Here is an 18,794-nt window from a genome sequence, read left to right on the forward strand (position 1 = left end):
ATTGTAGGTGTGATTAATTCATAACTGAGACTTCATCTTCATTATATACTATAAATAGATTTCATGTGGTTCCTGATTAGTTGCCTTGTCAGAGAAGCCATGGCTTTGAAACAAGTAGACCTCCTGAGTTTGTTTCAGACTCTGAGATATATTTAAAAGAAATCCTTGTAACAATAAACAGGGCACATGAGTTACTTGTTTTTGTATATGGTGCTTTAGAATGATTGTGCTTGGAGGCTCAGCCTTTGCCAGTTGGTTCCCTGGAAAACCTGCTATAACACACTTCATTTCAACAAATATGGGTTGATAAGATTCCATAACTTAAAATTTAGGCAAAAGTAGACTAGTCACTCATCCTGTTCATCATTCAATTTCAGTAGCAGGATCTACAAACTACTGAAATATTGGATTGCACAGGAGTGTACTGCTGGCTGCAAAATCACCTTCCTGACCCCCTCTAAAGTCCGAAGTATGGTAGCACCGAGTGCAGCACAGTACAAAAGAGTGAATTGAGAGTATGACAAATTCAGTTTCCAAGGAATGGGTTACGAGATCTGCTCTTATTTGCTTTGAAATAAGGAATGCTTTGAGGTGATCTTATATAAGTTTTTTCTTAATTCTCATTCCTGTGCCCTTTTATGCACATTATTTCCACTGAAGTCAATGGGAGTTCTGCCTTAGGTAGGAATTGCAGGATCAGGCTCAGGGAATGGATAAAAGAGAGATTCCTAGAGGACTAAATTCATCTTTGGTGTTACTCCATTGGCTTTAGTGCATACCGATAATTGGGGATCATAATCTAGAAACTAGAAGGTATGAGACAAATAGGACAGAGCTACTTCCCAAAAGGTAATTAATACACAATACATTACTAGGAATGTTGATAGAAGCCAAGAATATAAATGAGTTCTCAAGAATTACCTATATTTGTTTCCAGAGAAGGGGAGAGGATTGAAGAGTTATATGATAAAAAAGGCAGGTGGGCATAAAATTGGGGGAAATATATAACTTAAATCAAGTTAGTTCTGCTGGCCATTTCCTGTTCATAACATTTCTTAGGTTGTATCTTACTACCACTGTTGCAACTACTTTTAGTTCCAGGACAGAATAAATCAAGGCTCAAATGGCTGGACTCTCCCATGACAGTTTCTGTTTCTCTAATGCATAAATTTTAATTTACTGACTTATCTTAATTAGCGATTCATGGAGAGGAAGCATTGTGAGCCCCTTCCTACTCTCTGCCAGAAACTTCCTTAAAAAGAAAGCATTTTCAGGCTCATCTAAGGAAGTGGCTGATGGTGATGGATTCCAAAGGGAGTGAGTGCTTACTCTGTGCACAACATGCAAGCTAAGTTTGAAAGACTAATTAAAAATTAGTTTTGTACTTGAATTATTGTAGGAGGGGCTGTTATTTAAGTTGATTTTATTTAAGTTGCCCGACACTTCCCAATTATAAGAACCTGTTTTCAGTTATTTATAACTTTGCCAAACTTTAACCATTTTCCATGCCAGGTGTCTGCTTCAGGCTGAATTTTACTGGAAATTTTCAACTATTTCCAAGATCAAGGCTAGAAGAAAAAATGTTGGTTTTGCCCATGTTAAAAAATTCTGGCAACCTTTTCTTTGAATAGCTCTAATTCCTCCATACTTGGGAGCAGGGACTTGAAATTTGATACAGGGTGACCTTTATGACAGGGATGTGCCTTTTGCCATTCCCTTTAAAATTGGCCAAAATTTGGCCAAGTTATAAGCTTTGTAAAAAGAGCAGTTTGCATATGCGAAGCAGAGACTTCAGCAGCTAAATTCCCTGTAGATTCCATCCACACTAGGCACGTGCCAACCAGAGGCAGAGCAGGACTTTCTCTACAATTGCTACTCTAGGTTGCTCCAGGCTGTGCCAGGTCTGGACACATGAGCCTCTCTTGTTCTCTCAGTGACCCCTCTCTTGGGCTCAGGCACAATAGAGGAGGACGCTGCCTGATTTGAAAGCAGAGGCAACAAGAGCCCAACGTGCCCAGGAGAGAAGTATATTGGGATGGGAAGACTGATGAGTGGTGGGGGGGAAAGAGAAATAAGACTAAGAAATTGGGAAACTTGGACTGGCTAGGCAAGGAAACCAGTACTTGGAGCTGGGAAAGGAAATGGGGACTGGGGATGAGTAGGTGGTAGGGAGACTGGAACAAGCAGCTAGACAGTAAGGTGACAACACAGATTGAAAGAAGAGCCTAGGGAGGGAGATTGGGAATGGGAACCAGTGGAGATGGGGAATGAAGGTTGGGTGTGTGACCAGGGTGAATGAGGTAGTCACATTAGATGAAGAGACCCGAGGGAGTGAGAGTAGTACTTGCTTAGTAAAGAAACTGGCATGGGGGAGAAGCCTGAAGAGTAGACACTGGGACTAGTTAGGTGAGGAGAATGGGGTTGGAACAATGAGTTCTGGGAAGTGAAGAGACTGGACTAAGACAAAGACAGGTTGTAGGGGCATGGCAGAAGGGGTTATAGTCGGAGTCAATTTCAGAAGAGTCTCACTACAGCACAGTCACCTCCAGAGTCTGTATGGCTAATCTAAGGGTTCCAACCTTCCTGATGCCACATAACGGAATTTGTTTTTTTCAGTTTGCTTTTTTAAAAACCTAAGAATGTGTACACACAAATCTATGTTAAAAGAACATTATTAAGGTTGCAAAGCCAAGCACTCAAAGTCAGGGTATGCCAGGATTAAGGCTGCCTGTGCAACCTTAATTCAGTCACCTTCTGTGTATGCATTATATGATCTCTAAATACCTGATACTATACTGTTTTTTCAACATGATCCCTGCTTCATTCAGTGCACAGGGTGGACAGTGCTCACTGAATGAACAGCTATTCAATATTTTATTGTTGCCTTATTGTTAAGTGTGTGGCCTTATTTACTGCACTATTCAAATCCTGATCTGCAGACAAAACTATGAATTTCCTCATAGATTTTTTTAATGGTGCTCATCACTAGAGTATCCAAGTGTTTCGCAAATATTCATGAATTTATTTTCACGACACCCTCTCCCTCTCTTTCTCTTTGCGCCCCAATCCTAAACCTTCCTAATGAAAGTTTCATGGAAACTGAAACCTCTCCACAAAACATTTCAGCTTCAACAAATACCATAATTGCTGAAATTTCATTTTGGCAAAAGTGTTCTGACCAGCTCCTGGCATGACCAGCAACACACTATACCACCATAGGATGAGGGTAAATTTGTCCAAGGAAACCAGGAAAAACCTTCAATGAAACCTGAGAGTAAGATTTACTTTCTTGGGTTGCACTGGTCCTGGTTGTAGGCCCTTGGTGCTACACTGAGAAGAGAACAGATAAGCACTGAGTGGAAGTATAGTAATGAAAGACACCTGTGATCAAAGATGCTCAGAGAGAGGTCAGTAACCATCCCAAAAGTTGGTCTTTCTGGCCCAGACTTGGCTAGCTGTGCTTTGCCCATGTGGTTTCAGTTGACAGGATTCTTGTGGATCCCCAAACAAATTTTCAAGGTGCCCTCTCTTGGAGTTAATTCTGTCCACTGTCCAGTGCAGCTACCTCTGCACAGGTGCTAATTGGCTTCCCCTGTGCCCGCAGATGTAAATGTGGCCTCATTTATTTACTACTTGAAGAATAAATGATTGAATTGACTGTTGGGAGTTGAACTCATGTTTCCAGGAGGCGAGGCTTCACATCGGTAGGTTGGGCCAATAATCCATCCCCTCTAGCTAAATAAAGACAATAATAGAACGTTCCTACTCCTTAGATAGTATAATGGCAGTTACGACACTTTAACATGAATATAGGTACTGTAAGGGTTTACGCATACATCTCTTCACTGTTGGCATACCCTGCTGCTGTTGGTCCAACGTTGGGAGAAGCAACATTCAGAGGAAATATGTTATTTATCATGAGAACAAGGAGTTATAACCTTTCAGTTTGGGGAGCCATCATTTTCTTCCTCTTAGCCTGCGTTTTATGTGAACATGGTTCCAGTTCCTTGTCAAAGGGTGCTTCTGAAAGCTCTGGATCACCTGACAAAGGCAAACACTACATGAAAAGGTGTGGGCATTAAAATGACAAACAAACGGCCAGTGAGACATTTGGAAAACAAAATAGCATTATGATATAAATCTAAAGGATTTACACAACAGGTGCTCTTCTCATGACATGGTATTCACACATCGTCTCTCCATGCTCATTGCAGGCTCAGGTTTTGTATGAGAGCTCTTCCTGCTCATCTTTCCTCACAGGCTTTCCCATCCCACTCTGAAGTATTTGTTTTTTACCACAATCTCATGTGGCTTGGCTACGTGCCATTTAGGACTACATTATCATAATGGGCCCAGTCACGTTCTCACACAGCTAGATTACTTGGCAGCTTGGGCAGTGAGGAAAGAAACCTGATGTGCATCTGCTGTCAACCCCTTTTTAGAGTCCATACAGTACATACTCGTAACAGTGTACTTGGCAAAGAGAAATCCCTGATTGCCCTATGGGTGGACTTTAGATGATTCTTTACATATTAGACAGACATCATTAAAGAGCAGGGACCTCCATTTGTGCATCCTTCAAGAACTTGAATATAGCTTCACAACTGGATTTTATTTTATTTAAATTTTATTTATTTATTTTATGTACAAAGCTATAAAATGGTATAAAATAACACAACCTAGAAAAACACAAAGTCAAGCTAAAAAATATCCCAGAAACCTCCGCAAGACCAAATCCTAAGCTTCTTATTCAATTTTGGCTCAGTTGTTATTCAGGCAAACTATTGAAGCCAATGAGGCCCTCAGGTTGTGGGCTTTATAGCCTGATTCGTCTCCTTTTCAAGACTCTCATTGAGTTGATTTGGACTCGTAGGACTATTGTTCCATCCTTACATGGAGTAGTATCTTACGATGTAAGTAGCCCTATTAATGTATTCAGTTTTGCCTGCCAAAAGACAGAAGGGTCCAGCCTTTTATATGCAACTCAGAATCCTGGTGTAAAATTACCTCTTAGAACACTCCTCCGCCATTTTTTTTAAAGGTTTGTTTTAATAGCACAGAGGTTTACACAAAATAATGGAAAGTATGAGTATCAGTCTCAATACGCAAAAGATATTTGTAGCTGGTGTTGGTTCTCAAGCAAAAGGCGACAAGTTAGGTATCACATTATCTGCCCTGTCTTTTTATTATACCAAGAATAATTCACATAATCTTTACACACTAATATATCCAGAAGAAGGGACCGTGTGGCCCCAAAGCTTGTGTATTCTAAATTATTCTTGTTCCAATAAAAAGTATCACATTATCTACCTTGTCTATTTAAACATATGTTCAAAGTGATGAATTAATCTTTATTTTTAGTTCATTTTTAAAGTGTTATTAACTCATGTCTCATTTAACTTATGCAAATATTTTCTGAGTTATAAACATGTATGCTTTATGTGCCAAATTGAAGTATGAGCCCTTTTCTTTGCTAGCTGGCCTGGACTACCCTGTGCTAAGCCTGGATGCCTGGGCTTAATGCAGGGGACAGGATGTAGCCAAAATGTGCATGCTTAATTTTCCTGGTGCTTACCCCAGTGACAGACAGAATTAAATGGGAGCACATATAGAATTCCCTTCTTTTTTTAACTGGTTGTTCTTCATTTAAGGGCAAGTTTTCAAAAGAGTTGCCATAAAAATTCCAGTGGTAAATTTTGCACCCATGTTTGAATTGTGGTAAAAAGATGATGATGATGATTGATAATAGCACCCAAAATGGCTAAGTGCAGTATAAGCATATTGGAAGCTTCTGCTCGAAAATGTTTGCCATCTAAAAAGAGTGCAAATGGCTGAAGAATGTGGGGAAATGGATATTGTAAGTAAAGTGACCAGGGTGATGATTGCCCCCCCCCCATCTTGTTACTTCTGTGTTGCGTGTATATAAAAATTACAAACTATTTCTGTTATATGACAGAAAAACTTAGTTTGGGTTTTTTTGGAGGATGGGAATGGGGGAGAAAAAAGGGCATTGGTGTAAGGGTGGGGCATTTGTAAAGAAAGGGGAAACTGTGGGAAAGGTAGAAATGGGAGACAAGGAGAAGGAGAAACATAATGTGTAGGGCGAGTTGGCAACTGAAGGGTTGCTGTGGTAGGAAAGAGGTGGCATGCATGAGAAGAACAACCAATGACAGTACAGAAAATTCGGGGGGGGTCGGGGGGGAATTCAAAGTTCTTGTTTCTGAGCTGAGTGGATATTTCTGTCAGGAGTTGTGAAGGTTCCTCACAATTGCTGCTGGTATTCCATGTGATTTAGAGAAGGCTGTTGTGAACATGTTTCAGGTAGATCCCTCAGAGTCCAGTGGAGAGTGGAAAGGGCTAGAAGGTCCTAATTTACACTATCTAGCCTTAACTGCAGTTGGCACTGGCTGTTGAGAGAGCCTGGCAAATCAGGTCATTAGAAGTACATTTACTCAGTTTTGCTCTCACAGTTCATTTTGTGGATGCAAATTTTACTGCGGCAAATTGAACCTATAGAAAGGGAGCCCGAGCTAAAAAATGTAGGCAGCTGTGTGTTGAAATTAGAACTGAAGATCAATGTTCACCACTGGGGTTAAGACTGATGAATAGACGTAAGCAAAAAGGCTGATCTGATCTTGTTTGTATTATTCCTGCAAGCAAGCTCACCTTGGTCTATGATGCTGACTGTACAGGAACCGTTTTGTTGAGATATCTGCAGTAAAGGGCATGCATACATTTTGTCAGATGGAGAAACTGAAGCGCAGATGGTTAAAGAGATTTGCCTATAGTCACGCGGCGAGTCAGTGGCCAAGCCAAGGACAGCATCCAGAATTCCTGTGTCCACTCCTCTGCTCTAAGCACTAGATACATTGCCTCCTGAGGCTCCATTTGAAAATTGCAGCATTATGGTACAATGTTTATTACTGTTTACTGTGTATGGGTTTGGTTTGGTTTGGTTTTACATATTTTATTAGAGTCAGAGCATTTTGTAACTAACATATCAAAGAGGACGCTAATAAGAAAAAATACTAGCTAGCCACAGTGCAATTACTGCATTACCATCAGGAAAGCTGTTCTACTCTAGACTAGGCCCTGTACTTATTGTGGACTAATTAAATACATGTCTCTAAATTACTAGTAGTCATGAGGGCAAAAAGATACGGGCAGAGTTGAAGTTTGTGGTGTGACTTGGATTGAATATTTCCATAACTTCCTTTTCATTCCTTTTCAAAGGAACTTTAACTTTGGATTCCTCATGTTTCCAAACTGTAGCTTCATTTTAAACTGTAATCGTTTAAAGAGACAAGGGGGTCTTTTATTAGACCAACTTCTGTTAGTGAAAGAAACAAGCTTTTGAGTTACACAGAGGTCTTCTTCAGGTCTGGGAAAGTGAGTCACAGCTAAATACCAGGTGGAACAGATTGTTTCCTGTAGGTAGTTAACACATATTGTAAGAGACCATTCAAAGTGAAGTTGCCTCTGAACAAGTCTGCAGTCATAGAACACGAAAGGGGGGTTAGTGGGTTGGTTCAAGAAAAAGATATTGCCTCACCCAACTTCTCTCTAATATCCTGGGACCAACAACACACAAACATTGCAAACATTTTCTTTTAAAACATTTACTACAAAATTTATTTTTGTTTTTTTCACCTGGGAATTTCCTTACATTTTGAAAAATGTTTAAGAAATGCCCAGTGACCTTGCAAGCTGAGTAGGGATGGACTACATTCCTTACAGTAGTTCCACTGTCCACCCCACATGGCTTCCTCCCTCCCATTCCCCATTCCAGGGAAATGACATCTCTATGGTTTGCCCTCTTCCATTCCTTCCAGATTGGACACACTGGAGCCCTACATCCCGTTCCCTTAGTCAGGGCCATCCACATCTTGGCTATCCAGAATTTAGTGTGCATCCGGCCATGAACACATTACAAAATGCTATTGGGGCTCCTCACACTTTGTGAAGTCTGCAATGAATGGATGCCAGTATTATTATGTGTGCTTCTAACTGATGTGTATTTGTAATGTATGCATCAGCTACAAAGACTTTATTATGTAAATGAAAAGCACGCTTAATACCTAGATAGTGCTACACCCAGCTTCCCCATCAAAATCAATCTAAAAACACCACTCTTCAGGAAAACAGAATAAACAAATTTGGCCAAGCCATTCTGGAGCTGGGATGAGCCAAGAATAGATGGAAAATCTTGAGAAAGTGAAAGAGCACTAATGTTTTTTAATTCCCTATCTCCCAAATGCCATATCAGATTTGCCCCCAAACTTTTCAGAAAATTTCTAACCTTGGCTAAGATCTGACATGAAATGAAGAATGGAATTCATTGTTGTGGGCAAAGTTAGGGCACGAATGATGCTGGGAAGCTACTTTTACTGTTAACTAGTCTATCCATAATGCTCTCTTTTTAATGGTTACACCATACATGTTGATGGAGAAGGACTCCTTCATGTGACATGCAGAGTTAGTATTAAAATTCAGGCCCAATTTTGCCTTCACTTATGCCTAGGCCATCTTACTGAAGTCAGCAGAGTTACATCAGGTATGAATTTGACCCACTGAATTCAAATTCATAAGATTAAGTGAGGGCCAGTTTTATCTCTAGGCCTGTTTCTTTTGGTGGTTGTCAAAAGGAAAATCTATTTTCATGTTTCTCATCTGCAGCTGGGTAAGTATTTCCAATCATTCCTGTGTTCCACTGTGTACTCTGAGAAGGGTCTCCATGCTGAATACAGTGCAGCTAAGGCATTTGTGCTACAGAAAGAAGATGCGTTGGAAGGAAAGAATATGTAAACAAGAAGACACATACTCACATACAAAATTCAAATACTTCCATTTAGAATCTACAACTGTAGCCACCAAATCTAAAGACTTATCATATACTACCACATGGTGTTTCATGCCAGAGTTTAAAACGATTCCTCTTCAGATTACAAAAAGCTGCTATAAATGGGGGCGAAACAGCCCTCTAAGATATCGTAACATAATGCAGAGACACAAACTACTGAATTCTGCCAAAACCACTTTTTGTTATGTAGAAATGAATTTAATTGCTTTAAATTTGCATAACAGATTTATGAAGGAAACTAAACTTATTAAAGCATTTTTTTAAAAAACTAGAACAATGAGATCTTGGAAAAACCCAGCTGGAAGGATGTTTTCTCTTCATTTATTTTTTATGTAAAACTTTCCAATCTCTTTTGCTGCTGCTGTTCTTTGTGACTTTTAATGCTTGTAAAAGGTGCCAGATTGACAGCTGTAGAGGCTACGGTCTTCTTTTTATAACAGCACAACTACAGTTGGGAGCGTAGAAGCTTTCCCATGCTGGTGTATCTCAACTTTGCCTGAGAAGGACGGTGTCTGGAAATAAACGGTAACTCTAGCTCCAAGATTGCCTGTGCTGCAAAAATGTATGACATGTATTTACCTCACATGAGTGTTGTTAGATTTAATGAAGTAATCTTTATAAAATACTTTGAATTGAGTGAGCAGGGTCCAGAGTTAAGGCCATTATTTGAATTCATAAACACAGTCAAAGTAAAAACTATTCTAGTTTTGAATGCTGTCTAGTGCAAAAATGAGTGCTCAGCGATCCAAAAGGTCTATAGAGTATGAATTTTGAGAAGTACATTGGAAAAATATTCTGCATATTCTCTGTGTTGTAACTTTCTGTGTTATTTTTCCCCGAGGAAAGAAAAGTAGGATTTAATGTCAAAAAGTAGGACATTTGGCTATCCTACCTTAGGGGAGGCAGACAGCAGAATGCTTTGCTAAAAAGTAGGGCAATCCTTCCAAAAGTAGGACAACTGACTACCTATGAGTATCTTGAGAAGATCTTTGGATTATGCATAGTATATTCTGCTGACTTTACACATACGCTTAGTACCTATGATTTCAAAGTGGGACTTCTTGAAGGAGTAATTGAGCAGGATTTGCTCCATAAGGTAAGTGAATCATACCATATGAAGCCCATGCAGACTCTGAACACATTTTCATTATGAAAAGAACCCAGAAATCAGCTAGAAACTGTTTAGTTCAGTTATAGAAAAATACTGTGACCAGTCCTTTATAAATACCTATGTCACCGATTAGAAGCATGAAGTAGATTGATATTAGATGTGATTACACAGACCTATTCTAGCAGCTACACTTAATCTCTTAATAATTACATAGTTTTTTAATATAACTATTAAGAATCAGATGGTGTCTGGCATTATGTGGGGGTGCAAAGGGGAAATAGAACAAGGGAATTTGATAATCCTGAACCTTTGCATGGGGAGCAGGACAAAATCCCAATTTCTGGCCTGTACTGAAAGTCTAAGTGGGACTTGTTTGGTGCATAGACATTGTGCTGGCCCTCTACAGAGGGTTGAATTTTACCTAATGAGCACAAGGACTTTTCCAGGCTATTGCTGCCTTAGCTAGGCAATGCCCACCCCTTCCACTGATCTGCAGTATTTATCCTACACAAGGTGGGTAACCAGATTCTGTATGGGAGGGTCAAGTGATTAAATTGCTAGCCAGGTCCATGGGAGACCCACATTCAATTCCCTGTTCCACCACAGGTTTTCTGTATGATTCTGTCTCAGTTCCCCATCTATAAAATGGGTATAATAGCACTTCCCTACCATGCAGAAGTGTTGTGAGGCAAGCTATAAAGATTGTGAGGTAATCAGATGCTACAGTGATGGGGGCCACAGATAAATGTAATACACTCCACTCTGACCTGTGCTGACCATGCCTTGGACACATGGCCTCCAGGAGCTCTAGCTCTTTGCCTCTTTGCACTCCCTCCTGGAGGGCACAATCCAGCCCAAACTATATTGTACTGTACTTTAACAAGAAAGAAAAAGACACTATTACCCATATTGTCTTGAAACAAAACATAACAAGCTTCTTCTAAAACAAAATAAGTAGGTCTATCGATTAATGGCAGTTAACTCGTGCGATCAACTTAAAAAAAAAGTAATCGTGATTTTAAAAAGTATTCGCAATTAATCGCAGTTTTTATCACAGTTAAACAATAGAATACCAATTGAAATATATTAAATGTTTGGGATGTTTTTCTACATTTTCAAAAATATTGATTTAAATTACAACATGAAATACTAAGTGTACAGTACTCACTTTATATTACTTTTATTACAAATATTTGCACTGTAAAAATGATAAAAGAAATAGTATTTTATATTTTTCAATTCACCTCATAGAAGTACCGTAGTGCAATTTCTTTATCATGAAAGCGCAATTTACAAATGTAGATTTTGTTGTTGATACGTAACTGCACTCAAAAATAAAACTATGTAAAATGTTAGAGGCTACAAATCCACTCAGTCCTACTTCTTGTGCAGCCAATTGCTAAGAGAAACAAGTTTGTTTACATTTATGGGAGATAATGCTGCTCACTTATTTACAAAGTCATCTGAAAGTGAAAACAGATGTTCACATGGGACTTTTGTAGCCAGCATTGCAAGGTATTTGTGTGCCAGATATGCTAAACATTCGTATGCCCCTTCATGCTTTCGCCAGTATTCCAGAGGACATGCTTCTGTGCTGAGGACGCTCATTACAAAAATAATGCATTAATTAAATTTGTGACTGAACTCCTTGGGAGTGGGGAGGGGAATTGTATGTCTCCTGCTCGGTGTGTTACCCACATTCTGCCATATATTTCATTTTATAGCAGTCTCGGATGATGATCCAGCATGTTGTTCGTTTTAAGAACGCTTTCACTGTAGATTTGACAAAACAAAAAAAAGGTACCAATGTGAGATTTCTAAAGATAGCTACAGCACTCGACCCAAGATTTTAAGAATTGATGTGCCTTCCAAAATCTGAGAGGGATGGGCTGCAGGGCCGTCCTTAGGCATATGCAGCATATGTGGCTGCATAGGGCACCAGAAAATTTGGGTCACCACCATGGATCTTAGTGTCCACCATCCTGCCTCTTCCTATCCCTGTTCTGACCCTTCCTGCAGGCTCCCACCACAACTAGCTGCTGCAGCCTGGTGAGTCTTCCTCAGGAGGGGATCTAGTACTTAAAAGTGAACAAGCCTTCCAGCCTGCCAGACCTATTAGCACAACACTGAAACTGTTAAAGAGCCATTCAAGTGGTAATGAAGCTATTTAACAGGCATTTGCCAACCCCCAGGTATATACTGTCAGTTTCTGAATTTACTGACAAACAGTTGTGCATTACTGTAATATTTACTCAAAACATGTTAGTCTACAGGATCATCATTTAAAATTTGCTTTAAAAATATTTCATAAGTGTGTTGCTGAAGATGATAAAATCACATCTGTAAAAAATCCTTGCATAGATTTTTAGATGCACAGTCTGAGTATTCATCTTTAGCCTTAAATGCTTGGATCTTCAGACATATAGTTTTTTAAATAAATCCTTCAAAAGACCACCCTTATCTAAAATACACATGCGAGCCTTGGCTGCCCTCGGGCATAGGGGCACCAGTTTAATACTGCATAGGGCCCCATAAATCATAAGGACGGCCCTGATGGGTGCGGAGCATGCTTTCAGAAGTCTTAAAAGAGCAACACTCCAATGTGGAAACTACAGTACTCGAACCACCAAAAAAGAAAATCAACCTTCTGCTGGTGACATCTGATTCATATGATGAAAATGAACATGCTTTGGTCTGCGCTGCTTTGGATCATTATTGAGCAGAACCCATCATCAGCATGGACACGTTCTCTGGAATGGTGGTTGAAGCATGAAGGGACATATGAATCTTTAGCACATCTGGCACATAAATATCTTGCGACGCTGGCTACAACAGTGCCATGTGAACATCTGTTCTCACTTTCAGGTGACATTGTAAACAAGAAGCGGGCAGCATTCTCTCCTGTAAACAAATTTGTTTGTCTGAGTGATTGGGTGAACAAGAAGTAGGACAGAGTGGACTTGTAGGCTTAAAAGTTTTACATTGTTTTATTTTTGAATGCAGTTATTTTTGTACATAACTTTACATTTGTAAGTTCAACTTTCATAATAGAGATTGCACTACAGTACTTGTATTAAGTGAATTGAAAAATGCTATTTTTATTTTACAGTGCAAATATTTATAATAAATAATGAATATAAAGTGAGCACTGTACACTTTGTATTCTGTACTGTAATTAAGATCAATATATTTGAAAATGTGGAAAACATCCAAAAACATTTATATAAATGGTGTTCTATTATTGTTTAACAGTGCGATTAATCACGATTAATTGTTTTAATCACTTGACATCCTAAAATAACCTCTGTATACAATATACAACTTTAACTCAATCCTTTACCTTGTCAGTTGAGCTACGCTCATGCCAAGCTATCATATCAGTCCTTAATATTTATTTTTCTCTTCTCAGCGCACTAAGACTCAAAGCCAAGCTAGAAATTTAGCATGATATGGAGACTGTTTCCTGGCACAGCTTCTTGACCTTTTCAGCCCAATCCATTAAAAATTAATTTACGCAGACATTCTGTGATTTTAGGAGCTGTGCTGAAATATGAACCAAATGTACAGAAGTATGTGGGAGAACGTAGGTGAGAATACATTAGCATGCAAAAATTTAATGCAACTCCAGTGAACCACTCCCTTCTCTCCAAAGCAAACGCACATATTGTTAAACAGATCTTTGCTTTGCCTACCTATCTGATCCAATGACTTTATTTTGTATGTCTGTTGTACTAAAACGATGTCCTGCTGGAAGAGTGGTGGAACCAGAGCTCCTTTACGAATCTATACTTGTATATGAAGGAAGGGAAATTCCCCTTGCACTCTTTCCCATACTAACAATAATATTTCAGGAAGGGAAACTGTGTTTTCACTTCATTTGAATCTAAGTCAAAATTAATTCAACTACCAAATCAGTGCAGAGAGCTAGTGATTGGAGAAAGAGTTCCATATTTTTAGGATGAGGAAGTTGATAGATCTGAAAGATTACTTGTATTTGGGAAGATGTATCATTGGAAATTAATATCCAGGTGCAAAAAGAAGCCCAACATGGTGAGGAAGAGGCTTGGCTTCTTTTTGGAAGAACCTTGACTGATCCAGAATAATCACAGCATCAGACCTAGCATGACCATAGGTTAAGGGTTTGATGGGGGAAAACAAGTCATGATCAGTTGAGGGAGGCAAATGTTGGCTACAGCAGATACAAGACCTTTATTTTTTCTAGGGGGATAAAAGGCTGAGTGGAAGTTCTCCATTTACAGTGGAAACCTGAACAAGTTGGCTCAAAAACTACAATGTGTTGTTATGCAGACATCTTCAAAGGTCGTTAAATGACAAACCTCACCACACTCCTGAAGGAGATAAGTAGAACCATCTACATTTCACAGGTAGGAAGGTGGAACACTGGGGTTCTGACTTGCCAAGACCACAGAGTGAATCAGAACCTGGATTAGAACTCAGGACTTCCAGGTAACTGGTCCTGTGCTCAAGCCATTACTTCATTTCCTTGTCTATAAGCAATATAATGGTGGTTAGGTTTAAATTTTCTTGTAATGTTACAGCTCTAATAGCTGCTAATAATTGAAAACACTTCATCTCACAACAACTGTCTCGAGTTTCAATGATAACCATGTGACTGTGTAATGAGAATATGAGTTAATTTTGTCAAGGGGAAGTTGGTACTTTTGAGGGATAAGGAAATAAGAATTCAATTACTTTCCATTAACTGGGTTGGTTGCTATAATTGCTTGTTGGTCTAACGGGTTTACCCATTTTGATGTCTACTATTATGTTAACCGAAACAGAAAATAAGTCTAAACCTAATATATGCCCAGGTGGGACTCAGTAAAATATTTTGAGCCATAAAACCATCAATGTCATACAATAATCAATAATATAGATTTTTTTTTAAAAAGAGTTGTTAATTTAACAGAAGTTTAACTATCCATAAACCAGTTTTTAACATAAAAATAGAACTTCTCAGTACCTTTTTGAAAACTTTTAAATTTCTCTTCATTCTAACAGTGAGCTCATTTGCTGTGTCCTAATCTACATAGTTAGACTGGCAAGATGGTCAGTCCATGTATATATTATTCATTTATATTTAAGACACCATTTTTGTTTGTTTAGCACCAGGGCTTGCCCAGGTGTAACTGAAGACAGAATTTAGCCTGAAGTGTTTAATCTACTTTGTAGTTAGATGCAATGATAAGAAAAACATGTATAAAACATCATAATTTTTTCTTTAATGAATTCTTCTCATGCTGATGCTATATCTGTCTAGTTATATTGGATTACTTAGGTGCCTGTCCTGCAAATGGATCCACACACATCCCTGTACCCACAGAGAAACCCATTGACTTCATCATGGGTGCAAGGTTCACTGCTGAAGTGTTGGAGGCTGATGTGTAAGGATCTTACAACTTGCAGTTGCTGTAACATCATAGTTGATATCTGGTGGCTTCAATTATAGCCCTTTTTATTTCTTTATTTATTTTACATACTTTGAACTTTTCAGAACATTGATCATTTGGGCTGAAATTTTCCATGTCTTGTGTCTGCCCAAAGGGGGAGTGTTTTCAAAAAGTGCAAATAAGATCCTCTCAGACATGTTTGAGTTTGGCAGGAATGAGGAGGGCGGGGGAGGGAAAGGAGAGTTTCCCATTTGTAAAAAAAAAAAAAAATGGGGCTGTCAATTAATCGCAGCTAACTCACGCAATTAACTCCAAAAATTAACTGTGATTTAAAAAAATAATTGCGATTAATTGCACTGTTAAACTCACTTTATTATTTTTATTACAAATATTTGCACTGTAAAAATTATAAACAAAAGAAAGTATTTTTCAGTTCACCTCAGACAAGTTCTGTAGTGAAATCTCTTTATCATGAAAGTGTAACTAACAAATGGAGATTTTTTTTGGTTACATAACTGCACTCAAAAACAAAACAATGTAAAACTTTAGAGCCTACAAGTCCACTCAGTCCTACTTCTTCTTCAGCCAGTTGCTAAGATAAACAAGTTTGTTTACTTTTACGGGAGATCCTGCTGACTGCTTCTTATTTACAATGTCACCTGAGAGTGAGAACAGGAATTCGCATGGCACTGTTGTAGCTGACATCGCAAGATATTTATGTGCCAGATGCGCTAAAGATTCATATGTCCCTTCATGCTTTAACCACCATTCTATTATATATGCGTTCATGCTGATGACGGGTTCTGCTCGATAACGAGCCGAAGCAGAACTGACCAACGCATGTTCATTTTCATCTTCTGAGTCAGATGCCACCAGCAGAAGGTTGATTCTCTTATTTGGTGGTTCGGGTTCTGTAGTTTCCGCATCGGAGTGTTGCTCTTTTAAGACATCTGAAAGCATTCTCCACACCTCGTCCCTCTCAGATTTTGGAAGATACTTCAGATTCTTAAACGTTGGGTCGAGTGCTGTATCTGTCCTTAGAAATCTCACATTGGTACCTTCTTTGTGTTTTGTCAAATCTGCTATGAAAGTGTTCTTAAAATGAACATGTGCTGGGTCATCATCTGAGACTGCTATAACATGAAATATGTGTCAGAATGTGGGTAAAACAGAACAGGAGACATACAATTCTCCCACAAGGAGTTCAGTTTAGGGTGACCAGATGAGGGAAACAAAATATCGGAACACATGGGTGGGAAAAAAAAAAGCCGAGTCAGTCCCACCGGCGGAGCAAAAAAAAAAATCCGCTGCCGGCGGATATCAGGACAAATTGCGTCCTGACCAAAGATCGGTCAGGACACAGGACAAACCCCGAAATATTGGGATGGTCCCGATATTATCAGGATGTCTGGTCACCCTAGTTCAGTCACAAATTTAATTAACGCAGTATCTTTTTAATGAGCATCATCCACATGGAAGCATGTCCTCTGGAATGGTGGCCAAAGCAAGAAGAGGCATATGAACGTTTAGCATATCTGGCACGTAAATACCTTGCAACACCGGCTTCAAAAGTGCCATGCGAACACCTGTTCTCACTCTCAGGTGACATTGTAAATAAGAAGCAGGCAGGAGTATCTCCTGTAAATGTAAACAAACTTGTTTATCTTAGCAATTGGCTGAAGAAGAAGTAGGACTGAGTGGACTTGTAGGCTCTAAAGTTTTACATTGTTTTATTTTTGAAGGCAGTTATTTTTTGTGCATAATTCTACATTTGTAAGTTCAACTTTCATTATAAAGAGATTGCACTACTGTACTTGTATTGGGTGAATTGAAATATACTATTTCTTTTGTTTTTTACAGTGCAAATATTTGTAATCAAAAATAAATATAAAGTGAGCGCTGTACACTTTTTGTATTGTGTTGTAACTAAAATCAATGTATTTGAAAATGTAGAAAATATCCAAAAATATTTAAACAAACAATAATAGAATACCATTTAACAGTGTGATTAATTGAGATTAATTTTTTAAATCGCTTGCCAGCCCTAAAAAAAATTAATTTGAAGATCACTAGTTTGTTTAGAAAGGACTGTAACAAAATGTGCAAAGCTTTTCAACTCAGCATGGCCATAATTGCATTTGCTTGGTTTGAGCAAAAACAAACCAAACCAACATCAACCACACCCAAGAACCCTGTTTCGTTTAGTAAAGATAAAAGGTCTGAAACTTGTGTGCAGAACATGTGTAAGAGAGAATTTCTGTAAGTCCACAAAGGCATACCTAACTAAGCCCTTATATGTATAGTTAAGTATGCAGGAAGTTGGTTTAAAGGAAATTGGCTTCAATTTAAGCCAGAAGGTCTTGTAAAGCATGCAGTGTGATGACTTCCAAATTTCCTGGTGTGTTTAATCTAAACAAGGGTAAGATATTAACTTGAAGAGAAAAAAAAAGATTGCTGATACAATGTTAAGGTTGCAAGATCAAGCACTCAAAAGTCAAGAAATACCAAACATTGAAGTTGATCTAGCAACATTAATTCAGGCAGATTGCACATATGCAGTGTTGTTATGCTGAAAGGTGCTAATGTCTGCCAGCAGACAATCACAGACCTCATTAAAGCCAGTGGGTGTGCCCAGCACTTTTAGGGTATGTCTACATTGCAAGAAAAGACCCGCAGCAGGGAACCTCAGAGCCTGGCTCAGCTGACTCGGGCTCATACTTTGGGGCTCAAAATAGCAGTGTAGATGTTCAGGCTCGGGCTAGAGCCCCCCTCACTGGGTTTCAGAGTCCAGGCTCCACCCTGAGCCTCAACGTCTGTGCTGCTATTTTTAGCCCAGTATCTCCATCCCATGTCAGTTGATTTGGGCTCTAAGACTCACTGCTGTGGGTCCTTTTTTGCAGTGTAGACATACCCTTGCAGGTTTAAGAGAAGGAGCAGCCAAGCCCCTTTTATGTATTGAAAGCAACTGGGTACTGTGGGGCTACCACTACCAATGCACTGACTAGGTCACATGGCAGGTCAGAGCGAAACTTGAGGCATTTCTCTGATTGCAAACACAGGGTCTAGGATATCAGCAGCAGGCTAGGTTAGAGACAGAAAGCCAGGAGGAGGAGTAAGTGGGGCTCTGAGAGGAAGCAAAGAGACAGGGCTTCTGGGGCAGAATTGGGGATTTCTGAGCAAGGTAACTGCCTGCTGCCATTTGTTTCTACTGTGTTGATGGAAACAGGACTTTGTGTACATATTTTGTGAATAAACAGGATTACACCAAGAATAAACTTGATTCAGGTGACTGTTTTCTCATCCCAACAGAAACAATCCTGCAAGGCCCTGAATTTTGGCTAAGCTCTCAGGCCAAAAGGGGCAACAGTATTTTCTATTTCTCTAATTACCATTTTTCCATAGTGTTTACAAT

Source organism: Terrapene carolina, unplaced genomic scaffold (genome assembly GCF_002925995.2).
Source record: "Terrapene carolina triunguis isolate 2854851 unplaced genomic scaffold, T_m_triunguis-2.0 Scaffold112, whole genome shotgun sequence".
NCBI lineage: Eukaryota > Metazoa > Chordata > Testudines > Emydidae > Terrapene > Terrapene triunguis.